This window comes from Triturus cristatus, chromosome 2_1, assembly GCF_964204655.1.
Source record: "Triturus cristatus chromosome 2_1, aTriCri1.1, whole genome shotgun sequence".
Lineage (NCBI taxonomy): Eukaryota > Metazoa > Chordata > Amphibia > Caudata > Salamandridae > Triturus > Triturus cristatus.
In genome coordinates this window covers 1,178,125,797-1,178,145,330 of record NC_140581.1, presented here as the reverse complement: position 1 = coordinate 1,178,145,330, position 19,534 = coordinate 1,178,125,797, and positions in this window count along the sequence as shown.

Here is a 19,534-nt window from a genome sequence, read left to right as displayed (position 1 = left end):
TAAAGCTCGGAAGCAGCTGAGGATCATTCAACGTGACTATAGAATGCCAGTCAAAGCACTTGTCCAGGAGGTGGCAACACGTTGGAACTCAACTTATTACAGGCTTGACCGTCTGTTTGAGCAATACAGACCAATCAATGAATATGTCATGCGAAGAGGGGATGCTACTGTGAAAGGCATGACCCTTCAGATGGACCAATGGTGCCTAGTTAAATGCCTGACAGAGATGCTTCTTCCTTTCGAGGTCTTCACATGTGAAGTCAGCAAGGAGGACTGTACTATGGGCCAAGCTATTCCATTGTTGCACATGCTAGAGCAACAGCTGAAGGAGGTGTCTGAAGTGTACAAAGGTGTAGAGAAGAAAAAGAAGCATATGAGTTGGTGGAGAGCTTATCCCGTCGCTTAGCTGACAATACAAGGGTGCAAAATAAGATTTTGTCACAAGAACATTACATTTGTGCCACAATTCAGGATCCACGGTCCAAATCGGCACTGAACAGTAGGACATTAATTCCTTTTTCAGAAGTGGATGTTCCCCAGTACAAAACTTGGATAGCTGAGGCAGCCAGTAATTTGGAAAACGAACGGCTGGTAATTAAAATCCTGCTACATAAACCAACAAGTTCTGCAGCAGGGCCTCCAGGGTCAAGTTCGACTTCGGAGCCTGAGGGCATTGCATTTGGCTCAGAACAGTCACCAGCACTATCGACAACAGCAAGAACCTGATCATCAGCCCCAATAAAATCGTTAAAAGATTGGTATTTACAGCAAGGGCTTGCTAGGTCCAGTGCTGATGCAAAGACAAAAGAGGCCGAACAAAGTGTAGCACCCCTGAACATTGAGCAGATGGTCCAGGCCTATCTGGATGACGCAACAGAGGTATACATTGATCAAAACCCACTGCGGTATTGGTATGGAAAAGGGGCCAATGGCCACTGCTCAGCAGGCTGGTGATAAACTATCTGGCTTGCCCCGTCACAAGTGTCTCTTCTGAACGTGTTTTCAGTGCTGCTGGTTCCATTGTAAGAGTGAGAAGGACCAGTCTCTCGCCCAAAAACGTGTAGAGGTTAACCATGATCAAAATGAATCAGCACTTTATGCCACCGAATTACACAATGCATGAATCAACGCAGGAAGATGAGGACAGCGGCTCAGGTGACGGAAGTAGTGTGTTAGATGATGATTACCTACTTCTGGTTGAACCCCCAGAGTTTGAGGACGAGCTATACTTCCCCGACAATTAGGCTTGCACTGCTTACTGTCTTCTTCCCTTATTTACTTTTATTTGTGTGTCTATCTTTCTGGTTCGAAACGTCGAATCACAACAAATCCATCACCACAGTCTTCTAGTCTTTTTATTGCCATATGCGTTTCAGCTGTCTCCATTTCAGTCCACTCCTCCGAGTCCTGCTCATCCATCCTCCTGAATGGCCCTAAATCCATTGCCCTCAAGCCAGATGATGATTGGATGAAGCATAATAGAAGAAAAAAGAAAATCTTGCCTCGTTGAGTCCCTCCAAATGAAGTGGAACATGATGATGACTATTATAGCTATCCACCTTTCTGAGCCAAGAGAGACTGCCCATTAACGGAAGATGAGAAGGAACAGGTAATGAATGATGCCACGCCTTGGACGCTGACTGAGTGATCTGTGTTGTTGTTGTTTGTTGTGCATGAAGTTAATTCATTGTGTACTATTATCTAATCTACACACTAAAAGTAACTCAAAGCAATTTTTCCTTTCTTGTATTTTAATAACAAATTTGTGCTTTTACTGCAGGCTGATCCATTGCATTTTGAATATAGAAAGGGGATTCAATCTGCACACTGAGTTGGACAACACCATGATGATGATGATGATGACCACAGTGACATAATCGCTTTGCAGTCACTCAGTAGGATCGGAGATGATTGATGGAATAAGTCAGGGCATTTCATGACTGGCATAAAAGGTAAACAAGTCAACAACAACCACAGCAGACCTACATGTCTGTGTAGTGGTGGAGTCGAGTGTACTGGTATGACTGACAGCGGTGCATTGATTTATTCACTTAATTTGTAAAATGCTATGTTGCTGGATATGTGCTTTGTCAGACTCTGTCAAAAAATGTACGCTAAATGGAGAATGTGCAAAGGTTGCCGTCACCGTGGGCCTGCTCTGTCCTTTTTTTTGATGTTTTGATCCTCATCTCACCAATAGGCTTCTGCAGATTTAAAAAGCCGTCATACCTTCCAACTGAGCGCCCCACAGCTAACTGCATTTGCCTAGGTCAGCCCGACCAGCCCCGGGTAGTAAGGGCTTGGTGTAATCATAGGACCGGGGGGGTAGACCAACACATTTCCAATTCCTCTAAAAAAAGAAAAACTAATCGCAATTCCCTACCCCAGCTCAGTAGAGGCTGCCAGATATTGGTCGATGTTTCCCCGTTCCCCTCGTGCTCTAATCGTGCCATAGCAAAAGAGGCTTTGAGCCAGTCTTCTCTGTTCGGGGGAATGGGGTCTTTCCACTTTATGCTTAGCTCCCTCCAAGCAAGCAATATCAGGTATAACATCAACCCCTTATGGAACTGTGATAAAGTCAAGTTAGTTAAACCGTTGCCCCCGAAGAACACCACCGGGAGGTTAACCTCGATGTTAACTTCAAAGATACCCGATAGAGAATCTCCCACATTTTCCAGTAGGATTTAAGCTCCGGGCACTCAAAGAAGATATGGATATCATCCGCATTGGGTAGTCTACACCTGGGACATTTAGGAGGGGGGAGCGGGGCAAATTTGGCTATCCTGGCCGGGGTACAGTATAGTCGGTTAACAACGAAAAAATGATTATTTTTTAAGCTGGCTAGTTTGATGTATTTGTAGAGTAATTTTAAAGAAGGCTCAAAAAGATCTTCAGTTTTGGGCTCAAGGGGAGATTGGTTCCAGGCCTATGATTGGGGTGGGAGGTTCGTATCTTCTGCATCGAGAAACCTCATATACCACATGGATATCTTTCTTTTTTGGCTGAACGTTTTGCAATAACCGCTCTAATTCCCAGTCGCCCCTTACTTCGCCGACTTCTGCCTCGGACCATGATTTAAGTTGAAGATACTTATACTTAGAGAAAGAAGGGCCTATTTTAGCTCTTAATACCTCCCATGGAAGAATTCCATCTATATCCATCAAATCAGACCACATTGCCACACCCGCTCTCTTAATTGGTACCACCAGACTATCTCTAAGGCAGAGTGGAGTCCCAGGGGAGTCCCATATAGGAGCAAAATCAGAGAAATGTCCAATACCCCATCTGCGTCTCACTTTATACCATGTTTCCAGAGCGGCCATAAGGACCTTAAGACGCACACGTTTGAAGTATCTTGGGGCCCCAAACTTATATAGAAAACCTTCACCTCCACCCCCCCCGACCATGGCCATCTCACCCAGGAGCCTACCCCACATTGTCCCATCCGGGTTCGAAAGCAGCATCCTAATACCCTTAAATTGAAAGGCGATTAGGTACCATCTGATGTCAGGGAGGGCCAACCCACCTTTAGTGAGCCTCCTCCTCAGCTTTTTCCAGGACGTCCCTGCACTTTTATCTCCTCAGATAAAACTCCAGATTTTACCCTGGATCTTACTAATGCTCTTACTAGGAAAGGCCAGGGGAACTGCATTAAACAAACAAGTCAACTTAGGGAGAATAACCATCTTCACCAGGTTGACCTTCCCATAAATTGTCAAGGGAAGGTTCCTCCATCTGGTGAAGAGGTGATCGATTTCCTTTATGATTTTCTCCAGGTTAATCAAGGAGATTTTATTCAAATCTTTAACAATTTTAATACCCAAATACTTAAACTCATTACTAGTAGAGCCTCCCCTATAGTCGATGCTCCAACACATCACTTCCGTTTTGGAAGAGTTAGCTAGATAACCTGAAATAGAGCCAAATTCCTCCAAAAGGGCCTCGAGCCGTGGAATAGCTGCCCCTGGGTCACTGGTATATATGATAATATCGTCAGCATACAATGCTAACTTGCAATGGTAAGTTTGCAATTTAAAAGGACAGACTAAGTCATCTATTCTAATAGCTTGTGCCAAAGGCTCGATATAGATGCTAAATAAAAAGGGGGATAAGGGGCACCCCTGTCTGGTTCCCCTCTGGATGTCAAAACTAGGGGTCAGCGTACCATTCAGCAGGATCGTTGCGGAGGCTCCCTGGTAGCATTTCCTCAAGGTTTGAACAAAAACAGGGCCGAAGCCTATTCTCTCAAGGACCTCCCAGAGATACCTCCAGCAGACCCTATTGAATGCCTTGGCCGTGTCCAAGGCCACCACTGCCAAGGGGTCTGCTCTTACCACGGCCAGATCAATGTTCCCAATCAACAACTGTTCCTGGACGTACCTCCCTAATAAGAAGCCCTTCTGATCAATATTAACCAGGCTAGGAACCAATTTAGCCATTCTCCCCGCTAGAATGCCCATAAAGTTCTTATAATCGGCATTCAGCAGGGAGATTGGACGATAGGAATCGGCCTTTAGTGGGTCAGTTCCCGGCTTCAATATCAAAACGATGATAGCTTCCCTCCAGGATCTAGGGACCTCACCTGTTGGTCTATAAACTGAGTTAAACAAAGTACCTAGTACCGGAGTCAATTCGTCTGACAGAAGTTTTTAAACTTCGTTCAGAAGAGCATCCATTCCAGAAGCTTTATTATTTTTAGACCTCATTATTTGATTCCTAATCTCGTCTACTGTGATAGGGGCGTCAATAAAGGCCCAACTGGCTTCAGTTAAAATAGGTAGGGATTTGCCCCGTAACCAAGATTATATTTTGTCTTGGGGAGGGGCCAGGTTCTCCTTATTCAGATCCGTAAAAAGAGAGAGGAGACACATTTGCATTTCCTCTGCCTTGCTAGATTTATCCCCATTGTTATTGATTATCAATTCATTGATGCTGTTTTTTGATCAATCCACTCTGGCTTTCCATGCTAATAGAGCACCAGCCTTTTCCCCATATTCAAAGTTTTGTATATTTTTAGAAAGCCATTGTGCCCTACACTTCTAGTCTAACATACTCCTAAGCTCCTGCCTAGCCCCCTCCAGGTCTTTCTGAACGTGTACCAGTCTATCTAAACTCTCCTGGTTGGGACAATTCCTCTCAGCTTCTAGTTCCACAATCCTTTCCTCAATGGAATGTAGTTCCTGGGCCTTAGCTCGATTTTCGGAACATATTAGACCATGCAACATGCCTCTGAGGCTAGCTTTATAAGCGTCCCATACATAATCTATGGTTGTAGAGCCCATGTTTAATATAAAAAAAAATTCAGAGGAGGATGATTTAATAAACTGAATAATTCCGGGATCTGACAGCATTGATCTATTCAGGGTCCATCTAAATTGTGGAATATAACCTTTCCTGGAATATGAAAATGAAACTGGGGCATGGTCAGAGAGGTGGCTGGGTAGTACAGATACCTTGAGTAAATTGTCTAACACATCCCTATTGACTAAAATATAATCTATTCTTGATGAATGATGATATTTTTTGTTATAGAATGTAAACCCCTGGAGATCTCCCCTCTTAGCCCTCCAGACATCAACCAGGTCCATATCATACAACAGATTTTTCATGGCCCGACGAGATCTCAGGACCCCTAAGACACGGCACGAATTAGACCTATCTTTAAGTGGGTCAAGGAGGACTTTAAAATCGCCTCCTATATGCAAGGGGGGAGTCGCCTTCATCAGTTTAGCTTGCAACTTACAGATATATGAGGAGTCGTCCAAGTTGGGGCCATAGTAGGAAGAACAAGCTATTTCTAATCCTCCAAAGTCCATCTGGGCCACTATCCATCTCCCTGTTTGATCCGTCTGAAGAGATTTAATTACACAGGGGGGTCTCCCTCGTCACCACAATTGCAACACCTCTACTGTTGATTGATTGTTGCGAAAAACAAAAACTATTTATCCAAGGGATTTTGGAAGAAATTAAACCAGATTCTGCAGAGGTCAAATGAGTCTCTTGTAAAAGAAAGACCTGGGCTGGGGAGAGATCTAGGTACTTAAATATCAGCCTTTGCCTGCGTGGGCGCCTTACACCGTTCACGTTCCAAGAAATAAAGCTGACTTTACTGTCCATTTTAAAATTACCTGCCATCGACTAATGAACCCCTTTCTCCAACTAGACAGCATTTCTTAAAATACAAATGAGATGAGGAATATATATTTTTTCCCCACTGCTCCCCACCCGGTGTACCCCACCATCCCCCCCACCCCCTGTGACCCCCTTCACCCTGAGGAACCCTCCCTTCCAATAGGCTAAGCCTATTCGGTCGCCCCTCCCTCGGGTAACACTTATAAACTAATGCTTAACTCTAAAGACTTGGGATGCTTAACTATCAAGACTTGGGACTTGAAGCTGAAAGCACCCTTAACCTCGAATCCCTCCTTCATTGCCCTCCTTTTCCCTTTGGATTTTAACAATAAGGGCATCCACCTTCTCAGTTGTACGAATCAGGTGCATATAATAGTTCCACATCACGCGTAGTGTGGCAGGAAACCTCAATTGAGCCTTCGCCCCCAAACTATTTAATTCTGCTAACCTCTTCCCCAACTCCCACTGTCTCGTTGCAGTTATGTGGGAGATATCAGATCTAATAGAGAAGGAGACGGGGGATAAGCCCGAGAGTGTAGATGATATCACACCTTCCCTGAGTGCAGCAGTCAAAATCAGCTCCTTAACAGAGTAGGACAAAAAGTTCACAAGTATTTTCCTAGGTTTCTGCCTTCCCGGGTTTCTCTTAAAGGGATCCCGATGTACTCTTTGTATTTTGTGTACAAGATTGATACTTGGGGAGTTTTTCAAAACTGTGCCATTTAATAAAGAAATCACAAACCCCTTAATGTCCGTCCCCTCAAGAGCTTCCGGGATATTTAGGAACTTCAGGTTGCTTTTCCTGGAATGTTTTTCCAGTCGCTCTAGGTCATCCTTTAGATAGCTTTACCAAATCTGCTGAAGTCGTTTGAATTGTATCTTTTATCTTGGAAATCTCAGACTCAATTGTGTCAGTCCTCAGGGTAACTTCTTCCAGTTTCTGAGCCAACACCTCACATGATTATCGAATAGCAGCCTGATTCGCTTCAGACACAGAAAACCTACTAGCCAGTTCAGCTTGGTTCATCTCTGATACTATAAACCTGCTGGTCATCTCTTCTTTCATAGCCATAAGTATATCAGCTAATGAATGCGTAGTGAGAACTGAAAGAACACACTCCTCGGGGACAGGAGTGGTTATACTTGTGTGGGCCCCTTGCTGTACTTCCTGCTCCTGTGCCCGCTCCTGCTCCTGCACATCTTGTGTTCCAAAGACGGAAAATCTATAAGAAAGGCTCACCGCAGGGTGGACCACAGATTCAATTTCAGGCACTATAGATGAAAGTATAGGATCGGTTACCACCACTACCGGAGTTAGTGCTTGATCAAAAACTTGATCAAAAACTCCCAAGGTTTTAATCGTTAACTCGCCTACGCTACCAGCTGAGGGGTCCTGAAACCCAGGATCACCCCCCGCTGGGCTGGCCTGAATGACATTCCTTGTGGTTTCACTAGTGGATAGAGCTGATATCTAGTATTAGTAGTTGGGCAAGCCGGGGCCATGGACGTGGACAGGGATATGACTTGATAGTATGTTTTTAGAGATGGCGTGATTTTCGTTTTTAAAGGGGATGTTTTCTTACCCCTGCCTCTTCCTTTGCCTTTATTGACCACTCTCCCCTTAACGGCGGTCCCACTGTCAGTTGTAATCCCACCCTGCCTACGTTGTTTAATTGATGCTCTGACTTCAGAGATGGGGGGGAAACCAGAGAAGACAGAATCGACTGAATAATGGCTGTATTAGAAGATAAATGAGCCGCTCTAGCTCGCAGGGTGTACCTACTTATTTTAGGTGGAGAGATACCCACTTTTATTACGTCGTTTTTCTCCATACAATAAAGAGGTGCCTCTCCCTTTTTTTCGAGTGGCCAGGAAATCACGAAAGCTCTCACTTGGTAAGGTGGGGGGAGGCTGTCAGTAAAACACTCTCTCCCAGAAAAGATTTTTGATCCCCCCTTACCTTCAGGAAAGCAAATTGAGTCAGTCTTACTGTTACTGGTGCCTCCATGGGGAGCTGGTCGCTGGTGTCTCACACAGGGGAATCCCCCCAGCTGCTTGGCGTCTGCCTCGCAAAATTCCCAAATCTGAAGACCCAGGTGTACACCAAAACTGGTGCTGACTCTGCCTCCGATGAACCGGAGCAACAAGCAGGCGATGTCCCAGCGTCTCCTCTCGTGCGCGGCCTCTCCCCACCTCCAGCGCCGACCTCCAGTCTCCACCCTGCTAAAGCGAAGGCCTGGAACCGTCGGAACGCCGCAACCGGGAAAGGCGAGATCTCCCCGCATATCAGCCAGCAGGTGAGGGCAAATTAAGGAGATTACCAAATAAAAAAAGAAAATTGGGGCTTCAACATCAGTCTCAGCAGGGAGACCCGAGGGAGCGTGACCGCGGCCGTTAGTTAGCGGCCGCCATGTTCCCTCTTGCAGTGCCGGGCCTGCTCTGTCCTTTTGTTGTTGTAGGTTAATGCAGGAAACAGACTAGAGTAGACATGATGTATCCATGCCGCCTCTGAAAGTGTTCTTGTTGCACTGCACCATAATTTATGATTTTTCTTCCCACTTTTTTCAATATCGCTTTTGTTTTTCCATTTACAATTACAGGCCAGCCCTTACCCTGTGCTATACTTGAAAAAACAACGCACACTTACCTTACCAATGAATCTACATCAGCCAGGCAGGCAGTGGCGTCATCCAAGATTGATGGACAGAGCATCCATGGAAGGGAGGACCAAGAGGAATGACGAGATGAAACTCCCCATTTTGACCAGGATAACAAAGTAACAGTATCAACTTTCATCATCTTTTAATTCAATTTTTGTCTTCAATCATTACTACCGTGTGTTGTTGTTATTATTATTATTATTATGTTTGCTCTCTGCTTATAATTCATCCCTACTGCTATTTTTAAATTTTCTTGGCTATCTTTAAAAGTAGGCCCGGTACAACAGAACACAAATTGTATGTAATACGGGTCCCTCTGAGGGCAGACAGGCAAGGCAAATTGCATAATATTAATATACTGTTGCCCTGTACTGTCTAGTAGTAGTTAGTAAGTACTACTTATATCATCAACCATTGAGTTATCATCATCATGCATGCATTTCCTTTTTCCCCCTTAACAGATTTATGGATATGGTAGTCTACAAAGATTGTGTTTTGTTGTTTGTCCATGCGTACTGTTTTTCTTTGTCAAAACTTTCCCCAAACCCCCCTTCCCAACCATTCATCAAACCCTAACCCTCTTCCCCCGGGCTGTGTGATTTAGTGAGGTGTGACTAAATTAAATGTACACCAATAATTGATCACACGTTTACTGGGGCGGATGTGGCGAAAGCAACACTAATTCAATTTCAAGGCAGGGTGAGGATCTTCTTCTGCTTGTCCACCCATGATCAGTATATTTGCGAGGTAACTTTTTTACCAAAGGAACATAATCCATCATCATTAATTGCCGGCGTCGATTGGATTTGTCATCCTATTACACACAGCACTAAAGGTTACGCTTATGTCGAGTGTAGGCCTAGTTGAGTGACTCGACACAACTACAGTTTGTAACATGTTGTACTAGGCTATCCCCGCCACCATTATGTTTTATTTACTTTGCTCTACTACTCCTCCCAGAGTCTCTCACAGGAGACTGTCTCATTTTCTTTTTTTGTAAATGCTACTGCCAGTGTCAACTACAACCACAACAACCATGGCATCTCCATTCTCTTCGGAAACCAAACCTTCATCGTCATGCAGCCATCGCTGTGCCTAACTCAAACATCAATCACAGGTAAGAAAAGATATTTGGGGGGAGGTATAATAATGGACTAGGAGGAGAGACTGACAGTACTAGTAGGACAAGTCACTCAGTGAGGGGTACCGCATCTATCTGTTTGTGTCTTACAAAGTCAGCCAATTATTTAAATCAAACACTGGCTGTGGCCTTGCAGCAGCAAGGAAATAGTATGACGTAAAACAGTAACCCCACCCACAAAACATTAACAACATCGTATGTAAAGTTTAAATATATAATTTAATCCCCTAACAAAAATAAGCTATATAAAAAATCCCACAACAACACCTGATCCACCCCTCTCCCTAAGCCCAACCATTGTCGAAACAAAAAAGTCCAACAAATTAAATGTCCAATTGTCCATGTCCATAACTAAAGTGAAAACCTCAACGCCCGAGTCCCACCCACCAAAAGATACGCTACTCTAGGCGGGCCATGTGGCGCCTCAATGAGCGGCAATTGCATCCAGCAGTGCTACTAAATAAAGTATGGCGGCGGGCGGCTGCCAGACGGCGGTGCCGTAACACTGGAGGGGAGTGGCTGGGGCCCGGGGCATTGGAGGACGCTGCAGCTGCTGCCGCCTCCTCCTCCTCCGCTAGAACCACCAACCGCCGGTATTCATTTCTTATGGCCTCCAGCTTCCGGCGCCAGGCCATGGCTGCCAACTCCTTCCTGTCTGGTTTGGAAGGAGTAGCTATATCAAGAAGAAAAAACAAGACTATTGTAAAATATACTCTTAGCAAAGCAGTAAGACAAATTAATTCTACAAATAGTGGCACAGTAGCACTAGCAAGCACAGTACATAACATTTGTGGTATGTATCTATCATCGCACTTCCTCAGCCTCTAACATTTGTGGGAGTTTCAGGCATTCAACCACCCATGCATCTGATACCTATCAGCCACCTATGCATGCATCCCACGTATCCTTCTCTGCCAGTCATAAATATTAAATCTCGCCAGTCCTTCCTCCTTCCACCCTTCTTTGCCTTTTCGTTCAACCCATCCATCAAGGTCATCTGATCTGACTTTTAGTCTTCTCCATAAAACTTTCACAGCTGAGTTGAAGTCAGATAGAAGAGGCCATTGGTTACTCAACACTCCTGCCGCTAATTATATTGCTAAGTAAAGGGTGTCTTCTTCAACCATTCACAACAAATTTTTACTTAAATCTCAAAAGCACAGTATAAAGTACACCCTTACAGCGAGTGTAATGTCAATATTAAGGATTAGGAATATAACTTACCACCGCCCGCCACTACTGCGGGCTCACCCCCTGCAGCTCCTCCTGCAACTGACGCATCTCCTCCTCCTGCACCCTCAGCGGGCGTGTCACCATCGCCGCTGGCCCCGGCACTGGTGCTCGGTAGAACGCCTAGAAATAACAATCATTTTTTAGATGCCATATACACCTCCCCCTATTTATTCTTTTTCACTAGCAAGACTGAAAAAAAAGTTCATATATACATATACAACATACATCACTAGTACAAATCAGGTAGTAGAGTAGACACTAGTAGTGTTATATGGTCCCTAGGGTCATTCTAGTCTTTGCTAAGTTATCCTGAGCCATGCAACCATTTTAGCTTTGTGTCTTATTTGTGCGCACGTTACCTCGCAGCTTGTTCTGTAAGATGCCTTTGAGCCCACATGAGCTCATACTGCTACTGTCTGAGCGCTGCGTACAAGGTCGAAAAAGAAGCCACTTTGTTATGGAGTTCTGGTGTTAGTCCATATTGCTTATCCATAAAAATGCTACACTTTTTGGCACGACTGAGAAATGCTTGCAATATACTAACGCGCACCATTTTTCTCATAATAGACGGAAGATTCCCTTCTACGAACCAGAGCTTTGCAGAGCTTATGATGTAACCAGTACTATGTTCTTCTAAGGTGAGGGGTCCCCAGAATTCGCTCATAGATCTTCATTTATAGTTTTATATAAACTATATTCCTACCAAGGGGAGGATGGTTCTTCCACCACTGTTCAGTTATCATGATTTCGCCTTTTGTCTTCTATGGAGTTGTAGTTGTAAGTGTAACTAAGTGTAACAATGTTTATTGTTTTAAACTTATGCATTTTGCTGTTGGTGCTGCATTATAGAACAATGTACAGAGCTTGTCAGATGAAAATAAAACGTTTGAACTTGCATAGACTCGGTGGTATTTGGTGTGGACTTACACAAGTGAGTGAGCGAAAGGGTGTGCATTGCTTCCGCGACTGAGAGGTCGGGAGTGTTATGTTCTGGGTTGTCTACTCATTGGGTATCTTGGGTGGGGGGGTCGGAGAGCTAATGAGACACTATAACTTGTCAGTCAGGGGATTCTGGTGGGTTCTGATTGAGGTGTGAGGAAGGTCCAACCTCCCATCACCAACGTCCTATTTTCTTTTGCAAAGTTCTGTACGTGCATAATCCCTACAACAGTAGTAGTATGTCCTATCCTATCAAAAATAGTCAAATCTGGTTGGGCATTTTGTTGGTGGGAATTGTCGAAAAGCCTCAAGAAGTAGTAGAAGAGGACAACCTAAAGGACTGGACTCAATGGCTAGAGCTATTGGTGAATCTGAGTTTTATTTAAAACCTTTTAAATAAAGAGTGGCCAACTGGGCAAGCTCAGCTACAGACAAATAGTAGTAGTAAAAAATAGAATTAGGAAACCGACATAATAGTTCGGAAAAAATAAGTTGCAGTAAAAGTTAGGGAAATATAATTATTAATATTAACCACTGGAGGACTTACTGGGGCCAGCAGCAGAGCCCTCGGTAGAGGAGTGGTCCTGTGACTGTCCCTGGAAGGCATGTTGTTGTCCCACTGACTCCGACTCCGTCTTCTTGGTTGTTGATCATGTAAGATTTAATAAAGAAAGAGACAAACATTAATGATTGGTGTGAAACAAATAAAATATTTTAAAATACACTCAAAAAACATTTTGGGTTACAACAATTGCAATAAAATTGACCTATCTAATCTGATCGACTAGTAGTATTGCAAGATTCAAGGACCGTCTAGTAAGCCTAAGTACCACCTGACCTAGCCCACCTATTCCAGACGGGCCAATTGTTCACTAAGTCTGCATTTCCATTTATTTTAGTCCTCAAAAATGCATAGATGGAGAACACATGCATACATTTTTGCATACACCAAATTGTTGGTTGGTTGCTGCTGATGTTCTGCTAGTGATAATAAGCCTATTAACACTCTCTAAACAAACTACAAAAGGTTCTACTAAGGATTGGGGTAAGCAGCACTTAGCAGCACGAGACGTGACAGAGGATGCTTCACGCAGACCACTTAAAAATTACCAATTAATACTAATAAGTAACTAAACCTATCAATCCACCACTATCTCTTCTTAGTGGCAGGAGGACAAAGGAAGGACTAGAGTCTCTCTAGCATTACTTAACTGAAGCTCTCTAAAGTAAACTCTTACATAATCAGGCCAAGCGAGTGCAAAGTTGCAAACAAGTAAGATTAGTAGCGCCGAGCACCTGTGTCATAACAATCACAGAAGATTTTTAAACGTAATTTACCTGCAATGTGAGCAGCAGCATTCTTGTGCGTCGGAAAAAAATATATTCGCAATATATAACACAGAGCAGAAGAACACAAAGTAGTAATATTAAATAACTACTCACCAAGCTCCGGGACTTCCACTCCTGGCAGGTCCAGCAGGTCCTGCTCCCTGGTCCAGAATATCGGACCACCGGTGCGTCAGCTGGTTATTGGTGCACCGGACACCAGAGCAGCGAAACACTGCCCGGATCACCTTTCCCCACCGCTGCCGACGCTCCTGGAGCCCGTACCCGGACTCAAGCCTGCCGCCTGCTGCCAGCGTTAAGGGAAGGTGGTGCTACACAAAAAAAACCAGTGTGGCCACCTCCGCCGCACCAAATAACGCCCGTGCCTGCACCCCTCGTGGGCGCCGCCTTCTGCAAGGAAGGCGGTCGCAGCTCTGGCTACGGCTACGAGCCCTGTGGCCCTTTGCCATGGTTCTGGGTAGGTGGGGGGCAGAAAAGAAAAGGTAGGAATTAAAAAAGTAAGTAAAAGAAATTTAAAAAGCAGGTAATAGAAAAAGAGTGAAAAACACAAAAATTAAAAAAAAAAACTCAAAATATAGAATGAGGATAATAGAGATAGATAATAAATAAAAATGATTTTAAAAAAAGTTTCCAGAAACAAAGAACTGAAAAGATAGAGTGAGGATTCAAAAGCAGGCCCAGAACCATAGCAATAGAGTGAAAAACAAGATGGCCACGCCCATTGCGACCACGTGGGCAAGTTCGCGCAATATTTCCCCCGCAAGAACACACAAAGCTTCGCTGACACGTAATACGCGTTCCCGAACAGGGAATACTCACCGCGAACGGGCGGGAGCACGCAATAGGCGACCTGGAAAAGGAAATATGCAGTGAAAAACAAGATGGCCGCGCCCATTAGCGACTGCATGGGCAAGTTAGCGATATATTTCCCCGCGAGCATGCAAAATCACTAACAGGCGGGACAAGCAATTCCACGTCTTCGTAAAAGTTCCGCGTGCTTGCAGAGATTTTTAACACTTTCACGATAATTTGCGTAAAGCGACTACGCAAATTCCGCCCACCCTTAGTTGAGACCCCCCCCAACAGCAATATCACGCAACCCGGGTTTTGCACAGAGAATCGTGACAGAGAGAGAGGATTGTTATGGCTATCGGGTAAATCATTCCCCTCAGAGTTAGCATTCACACTATTAGCCTTCATACACCAGTGCTACATAGACTCTAACTGCATTTATAAATATCTATGATAATGTTAATGGTTATACATACAGCACCCACCATGAACTGTATTGTTTTTAGGTGCCTTAGTAATAGGGGATATCATAAGACTTAATGGTGCTCAATTTATCAAACCAAGAAAAATGTTTCTGTAGATCTTTGAGGAGATGCTACACACACTGAGCTGCTATATCAGCCACTGTTATGAACATACATGTATTCTAGTAAGTGTAAAAGAACACCCACGCGCTCCGCTCGCACAGTACATATTATAGCAAATCACATTAAGTGTACGAAAAGGGCTCAAGGCAACCTTTAATCATAAAACAATTTACTGATAACCTTCTTTAAATAAATGAAATCATGCATTTACAAATGTTGCTCATTAAATGCAAACCAACATTTTCACCTTTCTTAAAATTCAAGCGTGGGGGCTAACATAGGCAGAGTCAGCACCAGTTGTGGAGGCATCCGATGCGTCCAATTCAGTTTGGGCTTGAACGCTGGTAGAAAATGTGCAGGAAACGAAGGAGGCGGTATGAATGAATATGCCCTAATGGACGTCGAGTCTAGGCTTGATAGTAGGTCCTGGCCAGCCATTAGTCTTTGGCAGGATATAGTAGCAAAGGGGGGAAAAGAAGCTGATAGAGTTCAGGTGGGGAGCTAAAAGGAGGTTGTGAGTCGGTATGCTTTGAGGTCACGAAACTCTGAGTGTGTAGAAAATAGTGAGAGAGCTGGGTTGGGAAAAAATGGCTCCCAAGCATAGACGAAGGTGGCAATAAGGCACATAAGATCTAGGGCCAATAAGCAACCAATTAAGGACTCTGCTAGGGCTGACTCAGCCCAGAAACGCAAGGAAAAGCAGGACCAGATAGCGTCCAAGCCCCCTAAGATCATTCCCTCACTGAAATCCTATTTTAAGGTTAGGGAAGACCTGTGCAAGGAGAAGGGGGAGAAGCAGTGAAGTCTTCAAGAACTATATAAGGGAAAACGCATGCACAAGAGTCATGAAAGCAGGTGGGGACGCAGGAAGGCAAAGCATCACAATAGTACACCCAGAGGTCTCCACAGAAAATGCTTTTGCATGTCTAGAGATAGAAGAGTCAAACATGGTGAGTGAGGGCGACCTGGTGGCAGCAGGAAACATCCTTTGTTCCCCCGCAGTGGATGCAGAGCCAGGAAAAGAGGAGTCCAGGGAAGTGGAATCGGTCCAGGGGCTGTGGGGCAAACTTGTCCAAGAAATCAAAGATCGTTTTTCAATTTCTGAAGCCAATCAAAAGGAGATTCAGGCTATGTGCATTAACTTGGAAACAAAACTAGAAAATCTAGCGCAATGGACACAGGTTCTGGGATCCGGATTCAAAGTAGTACGCCTGAAACAAAGAAAGAAATCGCTGTCAGACAAGATGGAAAGGTTGGAGAATAATGCCAGGTGAAACAATGTTAAAAGTTTGTGGGTTAATGAAGGGGCGGAGGGAAAAGATATTAAATCTTTTGTGATTCAACTTCTGAGAAGTGTATTTCAACAGAAAGAGAGTTTTGCCAACCTGCAAGTAGAAATGCAACAAGTGCACATGGATCCATTTAAACTACGCCCAGAAAGAAAAAGCCAGTGTAAGATTTTGGTTAACTTCTTATCCTGCACTGTAAAAGAGAGGATTCTAAGTCTGGCTTTGAAAGAGAAATCGCTCCAAGCATCAGGAGTTACCTTCAAGATTAGATATGATGTCTCTAAAGAAACTGCGGATAGACAGCGGGAGCTGGGAAATAGAATTGCAAGTCTGAAAGGACTTGGTGCAACAGTACAGCTCAGAATTCCGGCTACCTTAAATGTGATGTGGCAGAACAAAATGTAAAACTTCCATGATCCAGAAAAAGTGTATAATTTTATACGGGTGATGAAAGGCGGGGGGGGGGGGTTCGGGGATTTTCGAATAGAGCAAATAAGTAAGGCACTACTTTTCTTCCTCAGGGGGGCAGCTCAAATAGGCTATGGAAAGGCCTAGTGGTAGAGTAGGGAGGGTTCCGGGGGGGTGGGCACTAGGGGTGGGGAGCAGTGTGGAAAAAAACATAAAACGTTAAGTCCTCTAATTGGCAGAGTAGGAGCACCACTTAGGAGTAGTTGTTTCGGACAGAAGGAAAGGAAAGGGGAGAAAACAAAAGTAAAAAAGAAAAAAAATGAGCACTGGGTTGAGGGGTCACGGCCGTTAGAGATATTATGCTGGAATGTGAATGGGTTGAGGGTTAAAAAGAGAAGGCATTCCATTCTGCAATATTTAAAGCAGCATAGTGCGCAAATATTTATGTTGCAGGAAATCCATCTGAGGAGACAGGAATGCAGAGATTTAATTCTAAAACACAAATGGGTGGAAGATATAGTTATTACAGACCAATCATATTGTACCAAAGGTGTAGCCTTGATATTTAAAAGTCTGGTATGGAGTTGGTTGGTTATAAGGCCAACAATGGGAGGCTTTTATATTGTTGCCAAAGTAAATATTCATCAGACCCTATACACATTAGTGAATTACTACAGCCCAAATATTGATGATATCTCACATCAGGTGAATGTGCTCTCCGCTGTAGGAGAGTAGGATCTGCCTCTTATGTTGCCCCCATTTTTCCTGATGTTTACACTGGTTTCTGGCTATAGTCTGGCTGGAACCCTGCTAATCAGGGCCCCAGTGTGAGAAGTTGGCCTGGCATATGCTGTCCACTAGTTATAGGGGACACCTTGCACCAGTCCAATTCGACTCGTATGGTGATAGGTTAAAAGACAACCTTTAAAGAAAGCTATCCTAGTGGTAGCTGTGGAGAGCAGCCTTCAGGCTAACTCTACAAGGTGTGTTAAGCTTATTGTATTACCATAGATAACCTCTTGAATAACCAAATGAAAGAGTAGTCCACACAGGTGTATATATATAAAATATATGTATTTATTCTAAGAATAATCCCACTAGTCTCTTTATGGGGCTGAAGGTAAAGATACAATAGATACAATTCAAACAAGCATTCATAGTTACAATAAATAGCACTGGAATCATAGGGCCCCAGGGGAGGGACCAAACCATATACTAAAAAAGTGCTATAAGAACCACGAAAATTCTACAGACAATGCCTAGGGCATTTAGGGTTGTTGACCCCTTGTGAAACCACCCAAGGTAGTGAGAAAGGGGACCCATGGGAGACGTGTGCAGTGGTATAAGCTAGTTCAAGAGTTTAGAGTTAAGCTTTTGAAGGGCCCACACCCACGAGAGTACCGAGGTACCACTGTTATCTGCCCCAGGGAAGCCGGGTGCATAGGTCGTTTTCGATGTCGGATCGCGGGCTGATTTTCAATGGCAAAACGTGAAGAACTGCTGCTAGCAAGAAGTGTCGTCGATGTCGTGAAGATTGAAGATGTCGATCTTGAAGAGAAGGACCTGAAAGCAGAGGGGACAGAGTCTGGGTCACGGCACAGTGACCAGGGGGCTCAGGAAAAAGAGCCCTTCAATGTCGCGTGCTTCCATTTAGAAGATGGGTAGCTTGGATCGTCACCCACGGGGTCCAGGAGGCTTCAAGGAAGGCCAGCTTCTGGAGGGCGACTGTCCCACGAAGGATGAGGGTCGCTACGGTGTTAGTGTCCGGATTGGATCCACTAAGCCTTGGCAACCGCAACCCTCGCGCTCCGAGTGACGGAGGGGACCCTAGGCGCGGACACGCCCGGCCTCCTGGAGCCCTGGCTGGGATCCGCGAGGCGAATGGACCCTCATCGGGACTTCCAGGCCGGCCCGGCCATCTGGTCGCCCCATTGGAAAGCATTGCGCGCGACCAGATGGCCGAGGGAAAGGTGCGACCAGATGGCCGGGACCGGAAGGACTCCCAGCTGCCCACACCGAGCCATAGCGGTAGGGCTCCCGCCTGCCCTTGCAGGGCTCCGGGGCTCTGCACCAGGGTCCCTTGTCCCGGGCAGATGGACACTTGGCAGGCCGCAGGACGTGGGATCCCAGGCCCTGACCAAAAATCAGGAGGCCCGGGGCCGGTCCCTGCTTCTCAACACAGCCAGGCTGGGGAGGTCGGGGAGCCTGCCCAAGCACGAGGGTCCCGTCCCGGGCACACAGTCCATGAGGTTGTGCGCTCGTTTTCCACAATTTTCTTCAGAATAGTGCGTAGTTGCGCTAGGCAAAGTCCGCCCAGCCCTACTCAGGATGTGCTCTCGTTTTCCACAAATTTTTTCAAAATTCTGCGTAGTGGCGCTACGCAAAGTCCGCCCAGCCCTAACCAAACTCCTACTACGCAGTGGAAAGGACTTAGCCAGCCACCCACCCACCTGGCCCGGTCCCTGCTTCTGATCCCAGCCAGGTCTGGGGAGCCTCCCTTCGCCCAATGGACCCCGTCACGGGCACCCGGACCCTTACCAGGCCGCAGGACGGGTTCTCACAAACCACAAGGTTGTATAGGGGTGGGCAGAAAACTACGCTCCGTCAGCGTAGCAGATAAAGCCAGCCACTCCTGCACACCGGCCCGGTCCCTGCTTCTGATAGCAGCCAGGCCGGAGAGAGCCTCCCTGGGCCCCGGTGGACCCCTGTCTCCAGCACCTAGACCCTCGGCTGTCTTGCAGGACGGGGGTGGCTCACGCACCCCGGGGCCCGCCGGACGGTGCAAGAGCCCCGGGCCCGGTCCCAGCTTCAGAACCCTAGCCAGGCCGGGGAGAAACTCCCTGGGCCCCGGTGGACACCCTTCCCCAGCGCATGGACCCTCGGCTGGCTTGCAGGACGGGGGGCTCCCGCTCCCTGGGACACTGGGACGGAGCACAAGCCCCGGACCCGGGCCCAGCTTCCGAACCCTAGCCAGGCCAGGGAGAGCCTCCCCGGGCCCCGGTGGAC